We start from the raw sequence: 24,832 nt of genomic DNA, 5'->3' as shown, positions 1-24,832 counted from the left end.
CTGTGTCCCGCCCAGCCCACGGTTGGGACAAATCTCTCTCACCAGTAGTCCTACACTGACTTATAAAATAATCACTCAGAGGCTTACATTAACTACAAACTGTATGGCCAACGGCTAAAGTTTCTTGCTAGCTCTATCATCTTAAATTAACCCATTTCTATTCATCTATGCTTTGCCACATGGCTGTGGCATTACCAGTCTGCTGGCATGTTGTTCCTTGGGTGACAGGTTGGCATCTCTCCCGCCTCTGCCTTTCTTCTTCCTGTTTCTCTCTTGGATTTCCTGCCTGGCTATAACCTGACTCGCCATAGGCCAGAGCAGCTTCTTTATTAACCAATTATAGCAACACATATTCACAGCGTGTAGAAAGACATCCCACAGTACTAGGTGGGTAAGAACGAGATGAGAAAGACAAAACTGGGGCAGAACTAAGATGAAGGAATCAAGATAGCACTTAGAGGGAACAGCAGGAAGATGGAGAGAGAATCTGGCAAGAAAAGAGCTAAGTGTGAGAGCAGAAAAGAAGCTGTGTAGAGAGAGCTAACTCAGAAGAATAAAGTGTACGGACTAAAGAGTTTGTGTATGTATATTTACTAGTGAACCCCTCAGATTAATCCACCACCAGTAGTGTCTTTTCTGGAACTCTGGGTGAAGGGTAGGACCCCAATAGCTTTCATTAGTATTTATTTGTTTGTATTGGGGATTGAGTCAAAGGCCTGGGTGCATGCTAAACATATGTTCTACCTCTGAGCTACATCTCCAGATAACACCAGAACTCCCATAACAAAGACTTGTTACTCCATCGTACCTCCTCACCATCCTCCCAATCCTGCCACGGCTACCTCACTCTGAATCTTAGAAGGGAAAGACATTGAAAGGAAAGGGATCTTTGGGGAGGATGCGCATTCTATAGAAGAGGCTGTGTGGGAAAGAAGAAGAGAATAGTCTTGGGTCACTTTTGTCTGCTTCACCTTGACAACTGGCAATGGAGGTTTAAAGTCTTGGTGCAACTGGCAGGCATCAGTGACCGGTAACTGCTCTTCTAACAGCACAAGTAAATGTTGTGGAAGTGGGTGCCTTGGGAAAGGGCTGCTTCAGCCTTCACTCTGCGAGCTGCTTCTTTAAAATTACAGCTCCAGGGCTGGGGATGTGGCTCAGTGGTAGAGCATTTGTTTAACATGCCCGTGGCTCTGGGTTCCATCCCAGAACTACAAGGGGAGGTGGGGAATGCCCATTAAACATTAGGTGAACTAACTGTTAAGTGTGCAGGTCAAGCAGACAAGCTGGGATTAAATCCCAGTTTAGTGTGTGTGTGTGTGTGTGTGTGTGTGTGTGTGTGTGTGTGTGTGAGAGAGACCAAGAGCTGGACAGAGGTCAGTGTTGGTGTCTTCCCCAGTCTTCTCTATCTTACTTGTTGAGTTAGGGTTTGGTCTTGCCCCACTGTCTAGTGAGCCCCAGTACCCTCCTGTTGCAGCCTCCTCTGTACTGGGGGATTACCAAGTTTTTAAGTACGTACTGGGGATCCTAGCTCAGGTCCTCATGCTTTCAGAGTAAGCATTTTATCAATCAAGTCACCTCCCCAGCCTCCTAGCTTAGTCTTTGATGCCATTTGAATGGCTTGGGAGGAATTACCTGGCCTTCTAGCCTCTAACTCCTTTTCCATAGAATGCTGGGATGGTTGGCGGCTGTTGTGTGGTCTGGTGGTATGCAAGCCCTTGGTAGATGTCAGCTGTCACAGGCAGACTGGAAACTCAGCTTCTTTGCAGGACCAGTTCTTCCCATGAGGTGGCACCATCCAGCAGCCACTGTCCCTGAAGCTTGACTTGGAGTGGCTGGCTGGAAATTTACTTTTTGCTTATTATCATTTTTGATTTGCTATGGTAATTTCAAGGGGATAAACTAACATACTATCTTGTGAAACCCTGGGAGTTTCACAGAAAGGCCAGAAATATTGCTGGCATTCGGGGGTGGAAGGAGCTGTTCCGAGTATTGCCTGTGGTCATAGTTAAAGTGGCATATAATTTATTGTGCAAATTAGGGTACCCCGAGAGCAAAAGTGGGATTATTAATAACTATGCCAGGACAGGAGGAGTAAATGGGACATGTCCTCAAAACTTGGAAGAACCTTATCTGTAGCTAGCTCAATAAACAGTTATTCTTTCAGTGTTTTTCTGGAATGCAATGGAAGTCTTCAGGAGCTTGGCTTTTCATGATTTTTTGGAGTTCTCTCTTCAAAAGCCTCTGGCCTCATCATGAGGCTTATTTGAGTTTTCCCCCTAAAGGACATGATCGCAGATGTTCATCACAAAGACCACAAGTCACTTTGGTTCTTTGCACTGAATCATCTCTTCTCCTTTCCAGCAGCATTTTCCTGCATCTGTTAGCCCTGCCAGCTCTCAACACCCCCATCTCTGGGTGTGTCAAAGGGGTGAGCAGCTTGGGTTACTGCTGAGGGGAGATCTCTCAAGATTCTCCACAATTCCAAAATTTCAGATCTGCCCGTGTTCCTTGAGGAAGGGAAGAAACTAACGCTTACCAGAATCCGTCTTCATTACCTTAGATGCCTCTCATCTCCTAAGCCTGCAGGAGTGCCCTTGGTGGGACCCCTTTCCCTGGTGAGGAGCTTGTGGCCTAGAGCTGCCTCTACCTAGAAGAGGTAGGCAGGACCAGCCACATCTGTTTGGCTCTGAAACTGGGAGCTTGCTGCCTCACCTGGCTGCTTTGTCTGAGTCCAACAGTAGCTACCAGGCTCCTCTTCTCCGTACCTCCTCTTCGGCAAAGTGGACAGAGCTGACTTCACGTGGTGGTCAGCTGGTAAGACTTCATGCCAGGGGTTGGGTTTGAATGAGGTTTTGAAGGAAGAGAGGAGGCTGTTTCTCTTGTTGGGAAATGAGAGTCCCAGGGGGCTGGATTATGGATTGAATCCAACCGAGAAACAAACAAGACTAAGGGAGGTAGCCCAGGAGATAAGTGAAAACTGCCAGGTAGCTAGGGGAATGTATGGGAGATCCTTGCAATTTAAACATTTTGTCTCAAGCTGGATGTGGTGGCCTGCGCCTACAGTGCTAGCATGTCTTCTGCTGGGTGTGGTGAGATGCCTTTAATCCCTGCACTCAGGAATCAGAGGCAGGAGGGTCTCTGAGCTGTAGATCAGTGTGGGTGGTCCACACAGTGAAGTCCTGGACAGCCTGTTCTACATAGTGAGTTCCAGGTCAGTCAGAGCCCCACAGTGAGATCTGTCTAATATTTTTTTTTTTTTCTTCTGAGATTTCAGTGCTCTTATGAGGACAGAGCACTTTCCGTGACAATAAGGACAAAGAGAGGTGAGGGTTTTAGTGGCCACTTCAGAAACAAGTTCAGACTAGGTGTTACATGAATCCGTGCCTGCTGGAAGGTAAGCCAGCGATGCCAAACCAGTATCTCCTACTTCAGCTTGGCCCCTCCCGAGTGCCCTTTACTAACACTTGGAGGCTCCAGCTCAAGCGGAGGCAGTGGCTCCTCTAACAGTATCTCAGGGCTGTATCTAATTCACGCCCGCGTTGTCAACACCTCACATAGTCCTCCTGAAATACCAAACAAGAATGTCTTAGGTGCGGGGTGGGGGTGGTGAGGCCACACAGCCGGGCACGAGCTGGAAAGCTGAGACCCTGGTCCCGCAGCCTGGGGGTAGCGTGTGTGGGCGCCCAGCCCAGGAGCGCCACCTTTCTAGCCCTGCCCCTCCCTCCGCCCAACCCCGGGCGGGTGCGGCCAGGGCAGATCGTCGAAGGCAACAGGCGCAGTAGTGCCACCTTGGGGGAACAGGCGAACTGGGAATCAGGGTTCAGAGGGAGGCTTCGGGAACCCCGATAGGAAAGTGGCACAGTCGTCCCTCCATCGCTTATGCTGGGCACATGGCCCGAGTGGATGGGGCTCCGGTACCGCCCTTGGCCTCGCTCAGTCCGGCTCTCCCTTGCAACGGGCAGCCCGGTCCACAGCTCGGACCGCTGGCCCTAGTAATCTCCGCCTCTCCCACCCCGCCCCGTCCTAGCCCCGCCCCCGAGCATTCAGACCCCGCCCCGCAGCCCGGGGAAGGTCCCGCCCCCTCCGCCTGCCGGCCCCGCCCCCCGTTTCCGCTGGCCGCGGCGGTGCGGGAGGGAGCGGAGCCGGGGCGCCACACCGAGTCCAAGCGCGGTGAGTGCGGCCGGGGCGGGCCCACGATTTGGGGCTCCAGAGGGCGCGAAGTTGCGGGGGTTTGGCTCGGTGAGCAGCGCGCGCGGGGCAGGCCGGGCTGGGCCTCTATCGGGTTCCCAGCAGGGGGGCGTCTGGGGGTGCCCCGGGAGGCAGAACTCTCGAGGGGGGGGCATGGGCCGGGGGAGGGGCGGGGGCGGAGGAGGGACTGGAAGGGGCCGGGGCGTGAGGGGCCTGTCACTGCGCCCATCGGGGCTCTGCTGCGGGTCAGGGAGGTCTCAGGAATGCGGGGCTGCAGGATGGTGGACCGCAGCTGCCTCACGCCCAGCCCAGGGATGGGAGACCCGTAGGATGCCACAGGAAGGGAGACCCCCTTCCCCCCGCCCCCCGAGCAGTCAGGGGTCCGGCAGACCGGCTGGAGACGGTTCACCCAGGGCAGGAGACGGTTCACCCAGGGCAGCAGATACCGTCTGGGCCTGCCCACAGACCCGCTGGAACCCCCAGCTATTCCTTGGGCTACTGCTGGCCGAGCGGTACTCAGTGTGACAGGGCTTTGGCACACCCCTGGATCTGAGATGTAGCCCATCTGTGTGCGCAAGTTTGGGCCTTTAAAAAAAACTTTCATGTGGTTGAAAAAAAAAGTTCAAACAAGCAACAGCTTATGACAGCGGCAATTGCAGTTGTGCTGATATCATGGACTAGAGTTTTGGGTCACTTCTGTCTATGATGAAGGATACTGGTCTCTAAAGTATCTTTCTCCAGATGACTGTCAAGTCTGAAGAAGTTTGTATTTGTTGTAGAGAGCTCTCCCCAGAGCTAGGCTGATCTAACCACTCTCCATGCTTAGGTAAGAATGCAGCAGTTAGCCTTTCTTGGTGCAGAGAACTAAATTTGCCTTTTTGACCTGGATCTGCCCCACTCCCCTGGGGTGACTCAGGCATTTCCTCCTCCAGGAAGCTTTCCTGGACTAGTGGAGAGCACAAAGAACTCTTGCTTTGATCTCTACATACCTGTCTGCTCCCCCTCTACTCAGAATAGCCTCCAGGAAGGGTGTGTGTGTGTGTGTGTGTGTGTGTGTGTGTGTGTGTGTGTGTGTGTTGTTAAGCTTGCTACCTGGAGAAATGGGGAGATAGGAGAGGGATTGTGGAGCATCTCAAACAATGGACCGGGCGAATCATTTATAGTTAGCTGAGGAATGCAGCTGGAGTCAGACAATCACACCACTTCCTACATCAGCCTGGTCCTGGCGCCTGATGTGGTTGAGTCTAGGCTGGGAGTGAGAGAGGGAAGGGCATTGGGGTGTATACAACAACAAACGTTAGTTACTTGGTTCTTTTAACTCATTGAAGACCTACTGTTCACAAGACCCTCAACAACTGGAGTGCTTCTGAATCGAGTGGTTGGTTTGTTTGGTTTTGGTCTGCTTGGAAGGACTCTTTAAATCCGTGAACAGAGATGTAATATTAATACCAGTAACTAGTGGTCTAGTGTTCATATAGTCAGCCAAATGCATTTGTTGCACATGGGCTGGATATACTTTTATTGATCTGCATGTCTTTGGGTGTTACTTTTACCCGCCGTATTGGTTAGGGAGATGGCACTAGAATAAATTGTCTTCAATGTTACTAAACTCATTGAGAAAGAAGTAGAGCTTGATCTGGAAGCTTCTTTGTGCACCTGTCTGTCTCCATCTGCCCTGAGCCAGTCTGCACCCTCTCCTCAACCATGTGTGAAGCCTCAGGCAGGTTACTGACCTTCCTGGCTCTCCATTTTGGAGGACCATTGGGTTGAAAGTCTCCAGGGCCTCTCCTCCAGCAGCTCCTAAACTAATGGTGTAACATGTTCTCAGCGCCCAGTCAATTTATACATTAATTTTTTTTTTTTTACTTATTATGTATACAGAGGAGGGTGCCAGATCTCATTACAGATGGTTGTGAGCCACCATGTGGTTGCTGGGAATTGAACTCAGGACCTCTGGAAGAGCAGTCAGTGCTCTTAACCTCTGAGCTATCTCTCCAGCCCCTAAAAAAATTTTAATTTATTTTAAATTAGCATACAAAGAAATGGGTTCCATTATGATATTTTCGTATGTAATTTGTTTTTGCTGATCTTTCTCCCTCTCCTCTTCCCCTTCTCCCTGCCCCTAAATTAGTATTTTTTAAATTTTAGGTTGCATGTGTGTGTGTTATAAGTGTGTGTATGTGTTTGCACATACAGAGGATACAGGTCTATACCAGTTATGTCCTTATTTGCTCTTCATTTATTCTTTTAAATATATATATATATATATATATATATATATTAGGAAGTCTTCTACTGTGTAGCTCTAGCTGGCCTGAAATTATTATGTAGACCACGCTGGACTTGAACTCACAGAGATCTGTCTGCCTCAGCCTTGTGAGTGCTGGGTGTAAGGGCGTGTGGCACCATCCCTCTGCCACTCTGCTTTCTGTATGGTGTACTGTCTTAGTCTCTTGCTGTGTGCTTACCTTAGGCTTCCTCTGGGCTTCTCCACAGGCATTGTGGAGAAGCAGCCTGCTTTGCTGGTACACACCCTGGGCTGGCTGACAGGGTGTCCTCCCTCATCCCTGGCTCTGTAACCCCAATGCACCTGGCCCCGGGAAGTGAAGGAGAGGTTGAGGGAAGGCCTTGGGCCAGCGCCTTCACCTCTGCTGGCCTAGGCTTCCTGCTTCCACAATGAGGATCACAATACATGTTTTCAGGACCGTGGGACATAATGCATGTGAAGCATGTAGCTCAGGGCCTCAGACACAGCAGGTGTGCAGTGAGTGGAGGCTGTTATTTATAACCTAGCTGGGTGGCGACTAACATGCTGGGAACACAGAGGACAAGACTGAGGCCCAGGACTGCTGAGGTGGTCATGTGTGCTGACTAAGAGGGAGTGGAGGGAGTCCAGGTGCTCTCACCTGGCACTCACCATCCTCTTCTGCCCCAGGCTGCCTGTTTAGCCTCCCCTCCTACTCTGTTCCCTCCAGGAACCCGCAGGGCCAGCCAGACTGCTCTCTCAAACATGCTTTGGCCATTTCTTCTTTGCCCTGTAGTTTCGGCTGTTTCACCTTCCTGAATGCCCTTCCTATTTCCATCCTTCCTGTCCTCCAAGACCCTATGCAGGTGCGGCTCTTCTCAGGGGTCCTCTGAGCACCATCCTCAGTGAACCTTTTGCTTTGGAATTCCTGTGGCATTTTGTGCTTTACCAGTCTCTTGCTAGGTAATTCCTTGATGAATTTCATCACCACCACCATCAACATCATCACCATTATTATTATTATTTTTGAGACAGGTATAGTCCAGGCTGGTCTTGAACTTGTGATCTTTCTACCTCTGCCTCCAGAGTTCTAGAGTGACAGGCATTTGCCATCAATGTCTGCCTTCCATATTGAATTTTTGCAATGAGTTCTGAAGATGTATAAATAAAAGTGATAAAAGTTTCTAGGCATGGTGGAGTATGCCTCTAATCCCAGTACTTTGGAGGCTGAGGCAAGAGGATCAGGAATTTAAGGTCATCCTTAGCTACCTTCTGAGTTTGAGGCAGGCCTAGACTGAGTGGGACCCTGTCAAAAAGAACAAAAACAAACCAAAAAAGGTTCTTGTCTTCTTTGGACATATAATTCAGCCAGGAAGTTAGGGAAGGGGCTTTCACAGAAGTCACAGTTTGGTGTATAAAGTGAGGTATGGTGGTGTGTACCATAGTTCCAGCTATTTGGGAGGTTGAGGTAGGAGAGTGGCTGGAGACCTAGAGTTTGAGGCCAACCCTGGACAGCATAGTTATTGAGTGGCTTCTGAGAGGGGGATGTGGTGAGAGTTCAAAGTTGGAGCAGTAATCTGATGGAGGAGAGACACTTTAGGCAGCAGGAGGTGAGAGACACCAACCTTGAAGGGGAGTGGTTGCGTTTTCCCAAGAGGAGGAGGGAGCAGCCTGAGGACGATGATGTCTGACTAGCTCAGTAGGGCCGAGGTATGAGACATGTGGAGGCTAGCTAATGAAGAGATTGGCAGGTAGATGAGCCATATTGGAGGTGGCTTCATTGTCCAGCCAGGGAATGAATTCCATACATCCATCTGTCCATGGGAAATGGAGTGCCTGCCATGTGCAGGCACCGAGTTGGTGAGCCTTTTGTGGTTCTGGGATGTTTGTGGTTTTGGCATGAGGGTCACAGAAGCAGGACTGGACTCAAGGAAGTTAACGATGGATGGAAATCGTGGTGAATGGCTGGGCACGGGCCAGGAGTGGTGAGGAGGAGAAGACCCAAAGAGACTTCAGAAATTGGATCAAGACCATTTGTGAGGGCTGGGGTGTGGCTCAGTGGTAAAGCACATGCCTAGCATGTGTGAGGCCCTAGGTTCCATCCCCACCATTGCAAAAAACCAGAACCAAATCAAACAAAAACAGACGTGAATTTGTCACTGGTGAGGAGACGTAGCTCCATGCTGCAGTCCTCAGTAGCCCCCGGAATTCCCCTGATCTTTTAGGAGCTTTGATTCAGGCCAAACCAGGGGTTATGGCTTCAACACAGAAAAGAATTGGAGGACTAGACAATGTGAAGCAGAATTGGAGATTTTATGTTCGGGAAGTGGTTCTCAACCTTCCTAATGCTGTGACCCTTTAATACAGTTCCTTATGTTGTGGTGACCCCAACCATAAAATTATTTCATTACTGTTTTATAACTGTAGTATCTGATATATGACCCACAAAGGGTCTTGAGCCACAGGTTGAGAAATGCTGGGTTAGGGGGAAGAGAGGTGCTTAGAAAGACACAATGTGAGCATGTGTTCTTCAAAGGAGATTGTAGTTATGGGCTATTCAGAATAGTGTCACAGATAGTTAGCATTAGCCATATGTACATTTTTGATGGATGTCAAATTATATTTTAAAACCTTGCCTAAAAAAAATCTCCTTACCCCTTTTAAATTAGAAATATTAAAATAATACATTTATTTTGTCTGTGTTTATGTATGTGGGCATGTGCATGTCACTGTGAGTGTGAAGCCAGAGGACAGCTAGTGGAGCCAGTCCCCTCCTCGCACCATTGGGTTCCCGGGGATTGAACTCAGGTCATCATGATTTTGCCCCCTGAGCCATCTCTCCATCCCTTCTGTCTGTTTTGATGTGACGTTATAGAGTGTGGCTCCGGAGAGACCATGGATGGAATTGTAATTTCATAAGGTAAAATCAGGAGTTTATTTAGTGCATGTCCTTTCCCTGCAAATAAGATTTCTGGTCAGGTTCCTAGAAAATGGCAGGATACATCTGGGAAGGGAGAAGGGCCTCGAGCAGTTATTAGTGGCCCTGGAATTCTTGCTTCTCTGCTGGTGAGAGTTTTTAACCAGATTCTTGGGTGAGGGGCTCCTCCTTGTTGCTGGAGAATTTCTCTCCAGCTCCCGCCACCAAGTCCCACCAGTCCCAGAGCCCACTTATAAAATAAACACACAGACTCTTACATTATTTAAACTGCTTGGCCATTAGCTCAGGCCTGTTATTGTCTAGCTCTTACTCTTATATTTAGCCCATTTCTATTAATCTTTACTTTGCCACATGGCTCATGGCTTACTGGTACCTTACATCTTCCTTGTCCTGATGGCAGATGGCAGTGTCCCTCTCTCAGCCTTCCACTTCCCAGAATTCTTTTCCTTGTCCCGCCTATACTTCCTGCCTAGCCAATGGCCAATCAGTGATTTATTTACTGACCAATCAGCAACACACTTGACATACAGACCATCCCACAGCACTTCCCCTTTTCTTTTCTTAAAAAGGAAGGTTTTAACTTTAACATAGTAAAATTACATATAACAAAACAATTATCAAGCAAGAATTACAGTTACAATATTAAAGAAGAGATCCTATCTATCTTATATTTGTGAGTTTAAGGTTTTATATCTAACTTATCTTTTATTATAACTAAGGAAAATTGTAAGTATCTAGTCTTTAACCACATCAAAGACCTCAGAAGGATATACTACTACCTGAGAAATGGAGAAGGATATAAGCAACTTTTAGGAGTCTTGTAGGGTAGACAGAGACAGCTGGCAGCCTGGACAGTCATTCAAAGTTCTCTTGTAAAGTTGGGGCATCTGTCTTCAGCCCACAGGCCTAGAGTCTCTTATTCACTTTTCTCTGTGTCCTGTGGAATGTCTGGCAGTTTTCTCTGCAAAGCAGGAACCTAAAGGACCATTTTGTCAAGCAAAGTTCAGTGGTCACCTTTGTATGGGTCCTGCATGTCCAGTTGATCAGACAGTCCAGGCAAGAACAGTTTCTTGCCCAAATGGCTATTTTTGTCAAGGTGAAGATAAACTCCGTATGGAGTGTCTTCGATGCCCATCCTCCTCTCTGAAGTAAATCGGTGCTGTCAGGAGCAGACATGTCTCACTGTCCAGAAAGTCTAAATTTTTAAAACATTTTAAATGCCATATTCTGTAGGTCTTTGAAGTGTTTGAAGACTACCTATCTATCTGAAATATAACTATGTATACCTAAAAGACTTAACTAACATGGCTACAAATATGATTATCATAGATGACTAATTATTAATCTATTTTTTAATTATCCATTATAATTTTAAATGAGTTACATAAACATAATACCTCAAACAAGAATAGAAATATATATACAGTATAACAAAATTAAGTTTAAATTTGTATCAATAAACTAAAATCTATAGCAATGTAAAACATTTTAAACAAGTTGTTACTCTTTAAAAGTAGGTTCATTAATCTACCCTTTCATCCTATCATATCTAAACTATCCCCCTTTTTGTTTTAGAAAGAGATTGTATTTATAATCAACCTGATTTAAATAAAAATATTGGTTTTTGTCTGTCCCACACCAGAGGGCTCTTCTGATTTGGGACATAAGAATCTCTTAACCATTTTTTTTTTTTTTTTTGAGCAATATGTCTGGGTTTAGAGGGGGAGTGAGCCAATTCCATCTCTAAAGCCAGCTTGGTATATTTGGGAATTTGGGCGTAGCTTCTCTTACTACTTCCTGCTGGAGGGGGGCGCTGTATCTTATGGGGACACGAAGAAAATTTTAGGATCATGGAGTAGTCCATGAGGCTGTATCGTCTGAGCCAGTTGCCTTGGAACCATTCTGGATGTTGAATCATCTGGGCCATGGTGTCATTGGAGACCTTTCAGGGGGTCTTGGCTGGTCAAACCTGATGTATCTTAATCTGGAACAAATCCATAGTCTCTGGCTTTCTGTGGAAACAAAAGCAGAGACTCTTTTCCAAAGCAACATATCCTTATATCCAAATTTTGAAGTCAAGGTACCTTTAAAATATACATTTTGGCATAACTCAACAGCTTTTACAATCAAATGTTTTTCTGCAGTTACGAATATCAAAGAGAACATAATCCAGATTCTTTGTGTGGTAGCCATCTTTACGTGGCTTTTTTTTTTATATTAGCGTGAGCCTATTGCTTTAAACTGCAGCCTTCTAAGCCTGAAATGGGGCAGTGGCTGCTGGCTCCGCCCACTTCAGCTTCCCAACATGGCGGTGGTCCGCTTTCCGCCAGCTCTGGGAGCCGTAACTCTCAGAAATAGTGGGTCTACACTTTTACCAAAGTAGCATGTAGCCCAGAAACCTCTTTTTTTGTTTTGTACTAGCAAAGGCTAAATCCACCACACAGTTTAATGTGCTACTTGCAGAGGCCTCATTCCCACCATACTGCAGGTCGAGAGCGCACGCTAGGAACCCGCCAGTAGCTCAAACCGGCAGCTGCCGCTCATTTGAGAGAGACAATTAGGAAGCTGTTTTTAGTTCCGTTTTAGAATCTTTTTTCTAAGTTTTTAGGTGGAAACTCTTGCCACCACGTTGGACGCCATTTGTTGCTGGAGAATTTCTCTCCAGCTCCCGCCACCAAGTCCCACCAGTCCCAGAGCCCACTTATAAAATAAACACACAGACTCTTACATTATTTAAACTGCTTGGCCATTAGCTCAGGCCTGTTATTGTCTAGCTCTTACTCTTATATTTAGCCCATTTCTATTAATCTTTACTTTGCCACATGGCTCATGGCTTACTGGTACCTTACATCTTCCTTGTCCTGATGGCGGATGGCAGTGTCCCTCTCTCAGCCTTCCACTTCCCAGAATTCTTTTCCTTGTCCCGCCTATACTTCCTGCCTAGCCAATGGCCAATCAGTGATTTATTTACTGACCAATCAGCAACACACTTGACATACAGACCATCCCACAGCACCTCCTCCTCCTCCTCATGTCTCCATGGTTTTCTTGGCTCTCTGTCTTGCCTGACATGGACTGGATGGGAGCCTGGAGAGATGGCCCAGTAGGTGAGCACTTGACACTCTCCCAGAGGACCTCTCTGTGGTTTCTAGCCAATACCCACATCAGGTGCCTCACAGCTCCAGAGGATCCAGCATCCTCCTCTGGCCTTCCTGTAAATAAAAACAAACAGGACATACACACATACATAAAAATATACATAAACCTTAAAAGAATTGATTGGGTGAAGTCATGAAGGAAGCATGCCTGGAGACTGCCACTAGATTGGGATCTGATTCCTATGCTGTCTCCATTGGGTTTCATTTTTTTTTCTGACTAGTTTCTAAGTATCTTTAGGATATGACTTCTATGGCCTCTGGTGTCCCCATTGTACTTACGGCTCAGAGGCATAGACCAAGCTCAGTGTAGCTCCCTGACATTCACAAGAAATGAGCCTTGTGTCTTTTGGAATCCCAACTTTGCACCCACAGCAGTATCTGTACACAGGCCCAGTCTTCTCCGGAGTCATGTTTCCGTGGGGAGTCAGATGTTTCCTGTGTCTCTCCTCACGTCCCAAGTTGACTGTCCCCAATGTTTGCTGCGGTTTCTCTTTCACTTGTTGACTGTTTTCCACCAAGTTGTTACAGCCCCACTAGTGTTACTGTGGGTGTGAAGGAGATGGAAAGAATACAGTTCCTTCCTATCAGCCATATGGTGTATGGAAACCAAACTTATACCTCAAGAAAGTTACAGACTTTTATATGTTGGTGAAAACTGTAAATACTAAAATTTTGGATTTAGTCTTTAGTCTAACAGTCTGTCCCAGGGATGGCAAATATATGGCATGGATAGTGTTACCTACAAAACTGCCCAGAGCAGACATTACTAATCAATTGCATCTGCCTTTCCTGCTGAGCTAGGGCTCAGGTTGTGCTCATAATGCTTTAGGCACCCACCACCAGCTAAGTGGAATTGGCACCACAGCTGGAACCTGTTGACCATTTCTGGCTTTTGCTAGTTGTTGAGTGAGTGGGTAGGAGACTGCTGCCCTGTGGAGTGGCCATTGCTGTACAGAATTTACCCTGTAAAATTGTGTGGCTTCACAGCCAAGTGATGACTTAAGTTTTCATGTTCCTGCAGGAGCATCCTGGGGCCAAGGTGTGGACAAGAAACACAAGGAAACCAGGTCAGTTTTCAGTCTGGGTCCACTGTGTGCTAAGGTCTTTCTTATTAACCTGTCTGAAGTCAGCTTTTAACATTTACTGGTGTGTGTGTGTGTGTGTGTGTGTGTGTGTGTGTGTGTGTGTGTGTGCGCGCGCCACAGCATGGGTGTGGAGGTCAGAGGACACATTTTTGGAACTCAGTTCTCTCCTCCCTCCTTGTTTTGAGGCAAGGTCTCTCCTGTTTCAACTGCTGTACTGCATAGGTGACCTTCTAGCTGACGCTGCTGTCTCCACTTTACGAGTGCTGGGATGGCAGAAATTCCTGTCTCTAGCTTTTTATTGGAGTTCTGGGGACTGAACTCAGGTTGTCAATGCCTGCCTGACAAGCACTTTTTATCTATGAGTCATCTCTCTAGACCCACCCACCCCCACCTGTGTGTGTGTGTGTGTGTGTGTGTGTGTGTGTGTGTGTGTGTGTGACATGGTTTCACTGTGTAGCTGGGATTGGCCTAGAAATTACTATGCAGCTAAGGCCTTGAGTTCACAATCTTCCTGCCTCAGTCTCCCACGTGCTGTGGTTACAGGTGCAAAATTGGTCTTCTTGAACTTCGGGCTGGGGGCTAGATCAGGATACTGACATTTTCTAGCCCTCTCCTGTGCTCTGGCTCTTGACTTTGAATTAGATTTTGGGATCGGAAGAGGGTGCTTTGGAGGCCTAAGGAAGCAGGAGGAGTGGATAGCTCCTTATTTCCTTCCTTCTCCAGTAGACTGGGGAGCCTGGATGGAGGGGTTTCCCACAGGCAGGCTAGAAAGACGCTATGGGAGCCTCTGGCCAGCCCCTGGTGCTGCCCTTCCAGCATCAGGAGTCCTCACCTCTGCTCCTCCAGGCTCCTGGATCCTGCTGATGCAGTGTCTCTGTTCCCAGTACTCTCCAGGCCCCTGCCGAGCTGTCTGCCAGAAGCTGCAGGCAGCAGTGGAGTGGATGGTGCTGATTCAGGTTCCCTGTGGGAGCCGCTTACAGACCTGGGTCATTTTATGTTTTAATTTATGTGCATTTTATCCCGTGGCTTCTCCCTGCTGGGTGACTTGTAAATCTCTTGCCTTCTGTGAACCCTGAAGTGTGGTTGGTGGAGAGAGAAGGAAGGGCTTTGATGGTGCATGTCTGGTGGCTTATTTTTGCCAGAAGATTCCCTGTCTGTGAGTCCTAAGAGCCTCTTGTCCTGGCAGGTTTTGCGTATTGAACTTAGATGGTCTGTGTTTGTAATTTGTCAGCATTTAGCCCCAGGTTTAGGCCCTTTACATGTGTCCACCATGAATTTAACATGGTTCTGTTTAACAGTGACTTATGTCTCATTTAACATTCGTAACAGTCCCAAGAGGTGGGATTTTACAGGAGCAGTGGCCAAGATTCTGTTTCTTGTGGGAGATGGAGCAGGGACCAGTCCAGGTATTCTGCCTCACCATCCACAGACCTAGGTCTTTTCTTTCTTTTTTTCTTTTTCTTTTTTTTTTTTTTTTTCTGGAGCTGAGGACTGAACCTTGCTAGGCAAGTGCTCTACCACTGAGCTAAATCCCCAACCCCCCCCCCCTCCTTTTTTTTTGGTCTTTTCTTAAGAGTACCTGGGAATCCTTGCAGAACTCTCCCAAACCTATTTGCACCTAAAAACACAAGCTCCTATTTTTTTTTTTTTTTTGAGAACTCACTTAGTAGACCAGGCTGGCCTTGAACTCCCAGAGATCCACCTGCTTCTGCCTCCTGAGTGCTGGGATAAAGGTGTGTGCTCCCATTTTTAAGTCTTTCCCCCTCCTCCCTGGGCCTGCACCGGTGTGGGTGCTTGCTCTTATTCTCGAAGCTCTGGAGTTTGGGGACCTGTCTGTGATTCTGTTGTGTTGTAGGGAAGGACCCAGGGACAAGGGGATGGTTTTCCTGGGCACAGTGCCGTCTTCCCCATCCCAGACCCTGTTGGCCCTGTTCCTGTTGGGCCTCACAGGCTGCATGTGGATGGGAGCTTCCCAAGAGGCCCGCATCACCTTGGGCAGACAGACAGCCTCTGACATCATGCCTTTCCCAGCCAGGTGACTCCTGCACATCTGTGTGGATGCGCTGAGTGAGAGAGACAATATGAAAGGCTTGGCAGACAGGAAGTCTGTCCTGACTGATGCCTGTGGCCTCTGGGGCCTTGGCCTTGCCATTTCTTGTCCTGCTCGTGAGCATCTGGAATGATGTCCAACTTGGGGAGGGGTCATATCCCGGCTCCTGCCTCTCATGGCAGGTGACCTTTATAAAGTAATTGCTTTCTTTGGGCTGGGGGACTGGGTACCAAGTAAGGTTCCTTCTAGTTCTTGTCTAGGTGGTTTTCAAGGTGAATGCTATTGCTGTCTGGGTTAGGCTTCCAGACCCAGGCCTTCCTAATTCCACCCCCTCTAAAGCTCTTTGCTGCTGGCCTAGAGGAAGGTGGAGGAGGAAAGGCAGAAAGTTAATGAGTAACCCGCTGCTCCGATTTCTGATGGAGGACAGAGATTGTTTACAGAGATGGCTGCATGTTTAGACGGTGGCCTGTCCCTCGGCCTTCCTTCTGGTCTGTTGAATTGCTCTGTCTTCTCTTCTCATGGATCTTATATTTGAGCTCTGCTTACACTGTACTGCTAATTTCTTATTCTTTTAAAATTCTGTTCTGGGAGTGGAACCCAGGGCCTCACATGTGCTAGGAAAGCTAGCACCCCCCACTCTCTGATCAGCAACCTCCGTTTGCAGTGTGGGGCAGACTCATGGCCGGTGCCTACAGCCTCATAACTTCAGCTTCGGTTGTGGCCACAGCCAATGAGGCAAGAACACACCAGCCTAGGTGTGATTTGGCTTCTAAACCAACACAAACCAAAAACCCAGGCAGAACTGGGCTGGGCTGTGGAACAGGAGGACACGCAGGAGTTCCTTCTGGCCACATGAGCCTTGCATCCTGAGGGCTCAGTTTGTGCTCTGGGGCCAGATGTAGCATTTTGGGTTTTGGTCTTCCCTTGGTTAATCTGTGTGTGCTTTTGAGTTTGTAACACCCCTTCCATCTCACAGTGAGTGTCTGGGAGTGACTTTTGCTCTGATACTCTCTGAACCTTGTGACCATCTATCTCTGCCCTCAGTGGCCAATCTTTGCTAAATCATTTGATCTTGTGGGTGCAGCAGGTGGAGAAGAAGCAGGGGATCTTGAAAGGGTCAAGATGGGAGACATCTTACTTGCTGGGGAGACATGTCTGTCCCTGCAGGATTCCTGGAGGGCCTATGGTCTCTGGGCAGGATCCTGGTGAGGCGTTGGCTTTGGTTTGGTAACTCTTCAAGCAACTTTGTGCAGATTTGAAAAAAATGAAATTCCCAAGCTGGGTGTGGTGGCACACACCTTTAAACACCAGCACTTAAGGCAGAGGTAGGTGGATCTCTGTGAGTTCAAGGCCAGTCTAGTCTACATAGCAAGTTCCAGGCCAGGCAAGGCTACATGAGACCTTGTCTCAAAAGATAAAACAAAGAAATAGGAACCATAGAAAGAAAAATGGCAATTCTCTAGGTTAAAAAGAAAAATTGAGGTGGTGGCAGCGGAGGAGGCAGAGGGGGAGGGGGAGGGGGAGGAGGAGGGGGAGGGAGAGGTGGAGGCGGAGGTGGAGGCGCACACCTTTAATCCCTGTACTTGGGAGCCTGGTCTAGGGCTGCCACACAGAGAAACTTTCTGGAAAAAAACAAACAAACCCCAAACAATCAACTAACCAAACAAAACCCTGACCTGCTCCCCCCGCCAGCTTCTGGAGCTCTGGTGGGTAGTGGTCTGTATTGTGAGTACACTGTCTCCTATCATGAGGTACACATACACATGTTGCTGGCAACATCCATAATGTATGTTCCTTCCCCTCCCAATGATGGTAGTGTTTCTGATTCAAAGCCAAGGAGAAGGCCTCAGTAAGAGTGGTATATGGGGAGTGATCTTGGTCAGGGGTAAGCTCAGAGTGAGCTTGTAACAGGTGTGGCCATGCACATGTGTTATTAGAATGTATGTGCATGGCTCATTGTGCCCATGTGGGTCTTCACAGACAGGGATGTTGTGTTGTCCTGAGACTCAGCTGGGAGGCCAGTATGTACCTGTGCCCTCTTTAGTAGCGTAGTACTGGCGGCAGCCCTGCCTACTCCCTCTGTTTCAGCCAGCTGCCACAGAGTGGTGTCTGAGGTAAGACCCAAGCTTTTCAGCTAGCTGAAGGGTGGAGGTGCCAAGGACAGATGAACAGATCTTGTCTCGGCTAGCCCCCAGCCTCTGATGGGCCACAACCTACAGGGGGGAAGGGGACAGGGGGAGGGGAGAGAAGTGCTCTGAGCCGCGGGGTGACTGGCTGGGTTTGAGTGGAGTGTGTGTTTCCGGGTGTGTGCGCATGCAGAGTGACATGTTTTGTTTTAGAGAAAATGAGGTAGAGGTCTGGGCTTGCAATTTTCCACTTGTCTTAATCCTGGGAGAATCTGAACAGCTTTGTTTAAAAATTGGACATGGAGATTGCAGGGACCAGAATGAAGAAGAGCTGTTGGGTCCCCTAGGAAGGCAATTAGGTTTGCAGCCAGTGTGTGGATCTGTAGCCATTATGTATGTATGTGTGTAAGTATATATTTATGAATGGTTGGATGGATGCATGGGTAGGTGGATGAATGCAGCGTGTGGACCTGGCTGGTGGCGAGGCAGAATGTTTTACAACACAAATCGTGACATGTCACTAAATAGCCAATGGACCCTCACTGGCGGTCACTGGCTTGCTGCTGCGGATGGTTGGGAACAGGAGAGGGGGCAGTGCCGGGCAGTGAGGGGCAGAGGCAAATATGATTGGGGTTGCCCATCTCGGATCTGTTCTCCAGTATTAGAGAAGCTGGAGGTGGTTATGGCAGGTCAGCCTGTGTCTGACAAAACAGCCCATACCCCAGTGAAGGGAGACTAGCACAGGATAGACCATCAGGGAGGGTGGATGATGTTCTCTGAGAGGAAGATCTGCTGGGGGAGGTGGAGCCTGGCCTGGAGGGAAGGCTGGGGTTTGGGTAGATACAGGAAAGGGGCTCTGTGTGCTTGCAGTGGGGGTAGCAAGCCTGGAGGTTGGTGAAGAAGGAAGACCTGACTGGCAGGTGGGCGGGGTCCTTGTTCTGAGATAACCACAGACGCTCCCCAGAGCAGTGGGGGTTTGGGAAAACTGGCACTGGGAAACAGAAGGTGGGAGATGGGAAAAGGATGTTTTAGGAAACACAGGCTTATTGAAGAAACCAAAATGAAATGAAAGAATTAAAGAAATGAAAGAAAACAACAGCCCCTCCTCCTCCTTCTACCATTGTTGCAGAAATAAAACAAATATTTAAGTATTACATCAATTTTAGAAATGGAGAGAAGTCTCCCCCAATTCTGCCCTTCAGAGACAATGGCCATTAGTACTTGATTTGTGCTCTTTACAGATTAAAAGTTTTTTCCCATATTTGTTTACTTACTTAGTGTGTGTGTGTGTGTGTGTGTGTGTGTGTGTGTGTCCTCCTACCAGGGCACATGTGTGAGGGTCAGAGAAGAATTTGTAGGAGTCAGTCTCTCCTTCTACCATGTGAGTTCTGGGATCAAACTTAGAATGTCAGACTCTGCAACACTTTCCAGATTTTTTCACGGTAAGCTGACATCTGGCCATTGCCCCGCTCATCTTCTCTGTCCACAGGTAGACGGGTTGATTCACTCATTCTTCAGCCATCTTTCCACATCAGAATGACCTCATTCTTCTCAGTGGCTGTGAAGACTTGCTGAATGTATCAGTTTTCTAAGCAGCATAATAGACGACACCAAGATTCAGTGGGTTCATATAACTAGCATCTGTTCTCTGTGCTGTGGGTTAGCCCTTTGTTCTGAGCTTAGCTGCTCATGCCTAAGCTCCTTAACATGGTGACAATCCACTGACTGACTCAGGGTCCAGGAGAGCCTGGCTCATGTGTGCAGTGGCTGGCTGGTTCTCAGGTGATCCTCTCTCCCCTGAACCATAGGGTTCTCACTGTGAGGGAAGCTAGTGGTGTTTCAATTGAAACTAGAATCTGTAAGAGCCACTGAAGTCTGGGCTCTGAGTTCTCCCAACACAAAATCTATCTACTGCTGGTAAAGGCAAGACGCCATTCTAGGGTTGGGGAGAGATTGTGCTTCTTGGTGACAGGAGTGGCCAGGTCATATCCAAGGTGTGTGTGCCCAGGGATGGAACAATGTCGATGCACAATCCTTGCCTGCACTTGGGTAGGAGCGTAGACCAGGGAACAGATCCCACAGTCCTTTGGAAGACAGAACAGCTTCCTTCTCTTCCCAGGTCACTGTTCATAGGGTCGTTGGTAAGAAGTTCCATGCTGCTTCCGGGCTCTGTTTTGGGTAGATTTGGTGTGCTGTGTGTGTGGGGGTGGGGGGTGGGGGTGAGCAGCTTGTGCAGCAGAGTCCTAGGCTTTGTAATAGATAGTGTCTGTTGCCATCAGGCTCCTATCCCTTTTGCCCTTTGAAAGTAGCCAAGAGCTTGGCTACTAGATCCCCACTACTGTTTTTTTAATGTTTCTTTGAAAACTGTCATTCTGGGTGACAGGCCTTTAACAAAGCCAGCTGGGCACTCCAGGTCCAGACCTGCTGGGATTTCACTCATACCTTTGTCCAACAAATTCATCATAGACCCCAGGCGTCCTCCTTATCTCCTAGTAACCCCAGCTGTGGAAGAGGATGACCCGGTCTGTGTCACTCACAGATTTTGCTTTCCCAAAATTCTCAAGCAGCTCACAGTGGACCTGACATTTGACTTCCCACAAGGTGTTCGCTTTTATAGTTTTCTCATTCCTTGCTTCAGTAGCTCTTCTCTCCCTGTGAAATGTCATCAGTGGCTGGAAGGCTGGAGGAAGTGGGGAAGAGTCAGCAGCTCTCACAGAGTGGAGCGAGCTGCCTGCTGACTGGCTCTGGATGTTTATCAAACTCACCTCTCCCTGGGGCACTGGCTGGCCCCCGGTGGAGCACGCTCCCAGAGCACAGCAGTTTTCTTTTGTGCGTCATCCTGGCCTATGTGCATTCTTTAAAGAGGAACAAAGGCAGAGTGGGCCTTTGCATTCGGTTTTATTTTCTCCCTGCTCCCTGGCAGTATCTTTTGGAAAAGAAATGTTTTTCAGCCAAGAGGTTCACCGTGAAAGCATTCTGCACCCCAGGCATAAACTCTTGGCAGCCTAACAGAGCTCTTCAAGGGGGCTTGGTGACGACTGTAATCCAGAAGGGAGTGTGGCCTAGTGCCCCTGGATGAGTTAGGGAAACAGCATCATGCCACTATGGTGGCACTGATGGCACCTGACCAGCTTCCTGGCTCCATTCTACCAGTGCTAAGTGCTGATGGACATGTGTAAAGCTGACTATGCAGTCTTTTGAGCAATCTGGCATTCTGGGCAAGGCCATAAACCTCAGCCACACTTTGGCCAGGCATTTGGAAAAGCTGGGTGGAGGTCCTCAGCCTGCTGTGTTGGATGTTTCCTAGTTTGAAGCAAATGGGAGGTCAGTTTCCCATATGAAAGGACCCAGGAGGCTCTCTCTGATACCTAACTCTTCTGATTGCACCCTCATACCCCCGTTACTGGCTCCTCACTGCTGTGAGGAGGGATCAAGCTTCAGTATGCTCCAGGGTCACAGTATCCAGGAGGCAGCAAATAATTACTAAACACTTCAGTTCCTCAAGGATTGAGACACTCTTGGGCTAGGTGCTTTGAGCAAAAAGAGAGTTGTAGTTAGGTGTAGGATTAGGTGAGTGTCAACTTTTTCTACTTGTGGCTATCAACGGTCTGTTCTATCTAGATCTCTCGTTTCCTGCCAGGATGGTCCCATAGTGCTCTGTGGTACCCAGGAGTAAGCTGTGATGAGAGCTGGCCAAGTAGGGTAGGAGTTGCTGCAGATGCAGCCAGAGCCCTCCAGATACAGCTCGAAGGAGAGGCCTACCTTGACAGGGCAGGAATTCTCATAGTTAACACTGAATTGGGCATGAAGAACACGGTACCCAATTTTACCCTTGACTCCACCCGCTACTTACCCTCCTGAGTCACAGCTGTTTAGAAAACTGCACATCCTTTGCAGGAAAGGATTATTCTTGCCCGTGGATGCTCACTGAACTATGCCTTGAGCCCTGGGGACCATTTTTTTAAGGAGACAATCACAGATAGCACCTCTGGAATATGGATGTGGCTGAGAAGGAGTTAAGAAATGGGGAGGCAGGCCTCCCTGCCTTCATGATCAGGGCTGGGTGAACCTGTGAGTGCCCTGCACCTGCTCTTGGCTGGAACACTGTAGTCTGGGACAGGTCAGGTGGGATGACCTCTCTGAGAAGCTAACATACTGACATGCAGAAGAACTCTGTGCATATGCTGGGGCTGGTGGAGTCATCTACACTGGTTTCTCCCCAGCGAATTCTTTTAGGCTTACTGGCTTGGGGAAGCTGATACTAATCACAGGGAACACACGTCAAGAGAGGCAGTCACAGAATTGGCCTCAGCCCTGGGGGACTGGCCTGCAGTTGATTTCCTGGGCCTACATTGAGCTGATGGAGGTGCACAGCCGGTCAGCAGAGGTGGGGACCCACCTCTGTGTGTGGGAGGGGCAGTGACCCTAGTCAGGGAAGAAGGTGGATGATGAGTGGGCTGCAGGGCCCTTCTCCTTTAGGTCCAGGTGCTCCCTGGACTAGTGTGCTGAACTTGACTCTGGCTCATTGCTGGAAGAAGGAAGAAGATTGGGAAAGCAGGCTCTGATTTTTAGCTTACCGAGAAAGCCTTGGCGCACCTTCAGAGAAGTCGGGGGAAGGGAGTCAGTTGCAGAAGGCAACACCACCCCTGGTCCAGCTACTGGGGAGAGTGGCATGACAGTCTAGTTGCTCTCCATTAGAAGAGCCATACCCATGGAAGACCTCATTAAATGTTTGTTGATGAAGATAGGAAGAAAATGGTTTCAGGTATGGAAGGAGACAGCTGGGCCAGCTGTGCTCAGAGGGGCTTGTAGGAGACCTCCTTGCCTCTAACCTGGCTAGCTGCCTAGATGCTGCCACTTGTTATCTGGCCTTTGGAAGCTCCTTGGTGAGGCAGTCTGCATCAGTAGTGGCAGTGGCATGGCCAGGCATTTTGGGATGAGGTCTTCAGGGAGAGTCAGGCCAGCCATACATATCTGGATCCTTCCCTGTCTTGCCTCCAAGGAAAGTAGTTCCCCAATCTGTTCCTCTTGTGGATATCAGAGGCCAACTAAGAAACATTCCCTGGCCTTCCTGAGGCTGAAGTGCAGTTTTAAAGAATCCCTTCAGAAGGTGCTATTTTGTGGTAGTGGTGCTTTTAAACCAAGTGTCTTTAATACAGTCTTATTTTATGCCAGGAACCAAAGCCTTACTGCTACCATATTCTTAACCCAGTAGGGTGGGCCCGGTCTGTGGCCTCTGATCAAACAGAGTTAACATTAGGCCCAGAACTAATACAGCCTCTATTGGCATTCTCTACTGGTGGGGCACATGCACAGGGCGCGCACACACAGACATACATACAGACAAATAGAAAGACAGACAGACACACACACAGCAATAATAACTGTTTTGGTGTTGGGGATCAGACCTATGGCTTAATGTATATTAAGCATAAGTACTGTACCACTGAGCCATGCTCCCAGCCTATATTTTCATTTTAATTGATCATAGTAGTACTTTATGGGGTGTAGCATGATATCCCCAAATATATATACAGTATGCGGTGATCAGATCAGGCTAAGACCTTATACATCTATCATTTCCTTGTGGAGAACATTCAGTGTTTTCTCAGTTGTGAGATGTGGTGGCACATGTCTTTAGTTTGAGTACTTGGGAGTCAGAGGCAGGTGGACCTCTGTGAATTCAAGGCCATCAAGGTTTACAACCAGGGCTGCATAGTGTCTCAAACAACAGAAATAACAACAAGAAAACATCATTTCAGTTATCTTAAAACGCTTGCTTATTTCTGCTATGGAGACCCTTCCATGCCCAGACATCCCATCTGCACCCTCTGCCTCCAAATCCTTCTTCCGCTCTCCCTTGACATGCCCATATTCTCCCAGGCTCTTGTGACCTAGGCTCTGTGACTCTCTGGACTTTAACTTTTAGCCTCTACAGATAAATGAGTGTACAAGAGACACGTCTGCTGTGTTCCAAGATCACTCTCAATGCACATGGTCTCTGTCCTTTTGGAGGAGCAGAGACTGGGATTCTCCTCAGTGGAGTTTTTCCTGTTTTTGTGTTGCCTGGAGCCTGATGGAACTCACATGCTTTCCTTCTTTTAATGCTGGGGACAGAACCTGGCTCGATGCATGCTTAGCACACACACCACCACTGAGCTATATACCCCAGGCTCTGTTTATTTTATTTTTTTTTTTAAATGGAATCACAGTTGACTTATAGTACAAGGCTGGCCTGAAATCATACTCTTTCTGCCCTGGTTTGCTGAGTGCTGGGAATGCAGGGTTATGCCACCATAATCAGCTTCCTCTTTTATGTTTTGAATGAATAAATGCTGCATGTGTAATCTGAAAAGAAAGGTGCTCCTGATCGCATCTATTGGTCCAGGACTGAGTGCTAGCTGGCTGGATTTAACCGTCTATCCTCAGTCTCGTGGTTTAAACTGTTTGTGGGGAGGAGACAGAAGCCTGCCTCAGGTCAGGAGCTCCTTTTGCAGGTACTGGAAGCTGAGAAGTACATTGTCTAAAGGCTCGGGAGAGAATGCTGAGGGAAAAGGGATGTGCTGCTTGGAGGTCTCACATTTGGGGAAACTGAGGCTGGTTCTCCTGGGTCCCGGGCAGTTGGACAGAGGAGCCAGGAGACAGACTTTCTTGATCCTTATCTGTGTTTGGTCTCTTGTGTCCCCCCACATCCTAGACTGTTCTCTTTCTTTTCTTCCCCAGCACTGTTCACTACCCTCCCCCACCCCCACCCTGGCTCCTGGTGAATAAGGCTTGTAGTGTGGTGATCTCTCTGGCCTGTGGGCAACTTTGCAGGACATGTTCCCAAATGACCTAGTCCATAAGGACTTGAAATAGGCATGTGTGGGGTTATTTTGGGGTTGGTGGGTCGGGCTGAGTTCTCTCTGGCATGCCCGGCCTCTGGCCCCTCAGAATTGACCAGAATGGAAGGCTGATAAAAATCAAGTCTCCAGGAATAGCTGAGAATTTGCTTAACCTCTGGCAAAAGGTGCCACTGCCCTACCCAGAGCCCACAATGGAA

The 24,832-nt window shown here is 48.3% G+C and overlaps 1 protein-coding gene across 2 annotated transcripts in view; it reads left to right on the top strand.

Moving 5' to 3' along the window:
• Positions 1-4,094: 4,094 nt before the first annotated feature.
• The window catches only part of Tspan9 (tetraspanin 9), a 182,266-nt gene continuing 161,528 nt past the window's right edge, over positions 4,095-24,832 (top strand). The window contains exons 1-2 of one of the 2 annotated variants that reach the window (XM_059258662.1): positions 4,095-4,170; positions 13,551-13,596. The gene's annotated coding sequence lies outside the window, so the exon portion shown is untranslated. Of the gene's footprint in view, positions 4,240-13,550; positions 13,597-24,832 lie in introns of both variants that reach the window. The other variant, XM_059258663.1, reaches the window with a different exon arrangement.

Source organism: Peromyscus eremicus, chromosome 3, assembly GCF_949786415.1.
Source record: "Peromyscus eremicus chromosome 3, PerEre_H2_v1, whole genome shotgun sequence".
Taxonomy (NCBI): Eukaryota; Metazoa; Chordata; class Mammalia; order Rodentia; family Cricetidae; genus Peromyscus; species Peromyscus eremicus.
This window is presented reverse-complemented; position numbering and strand designations above follow the sequence as displayed.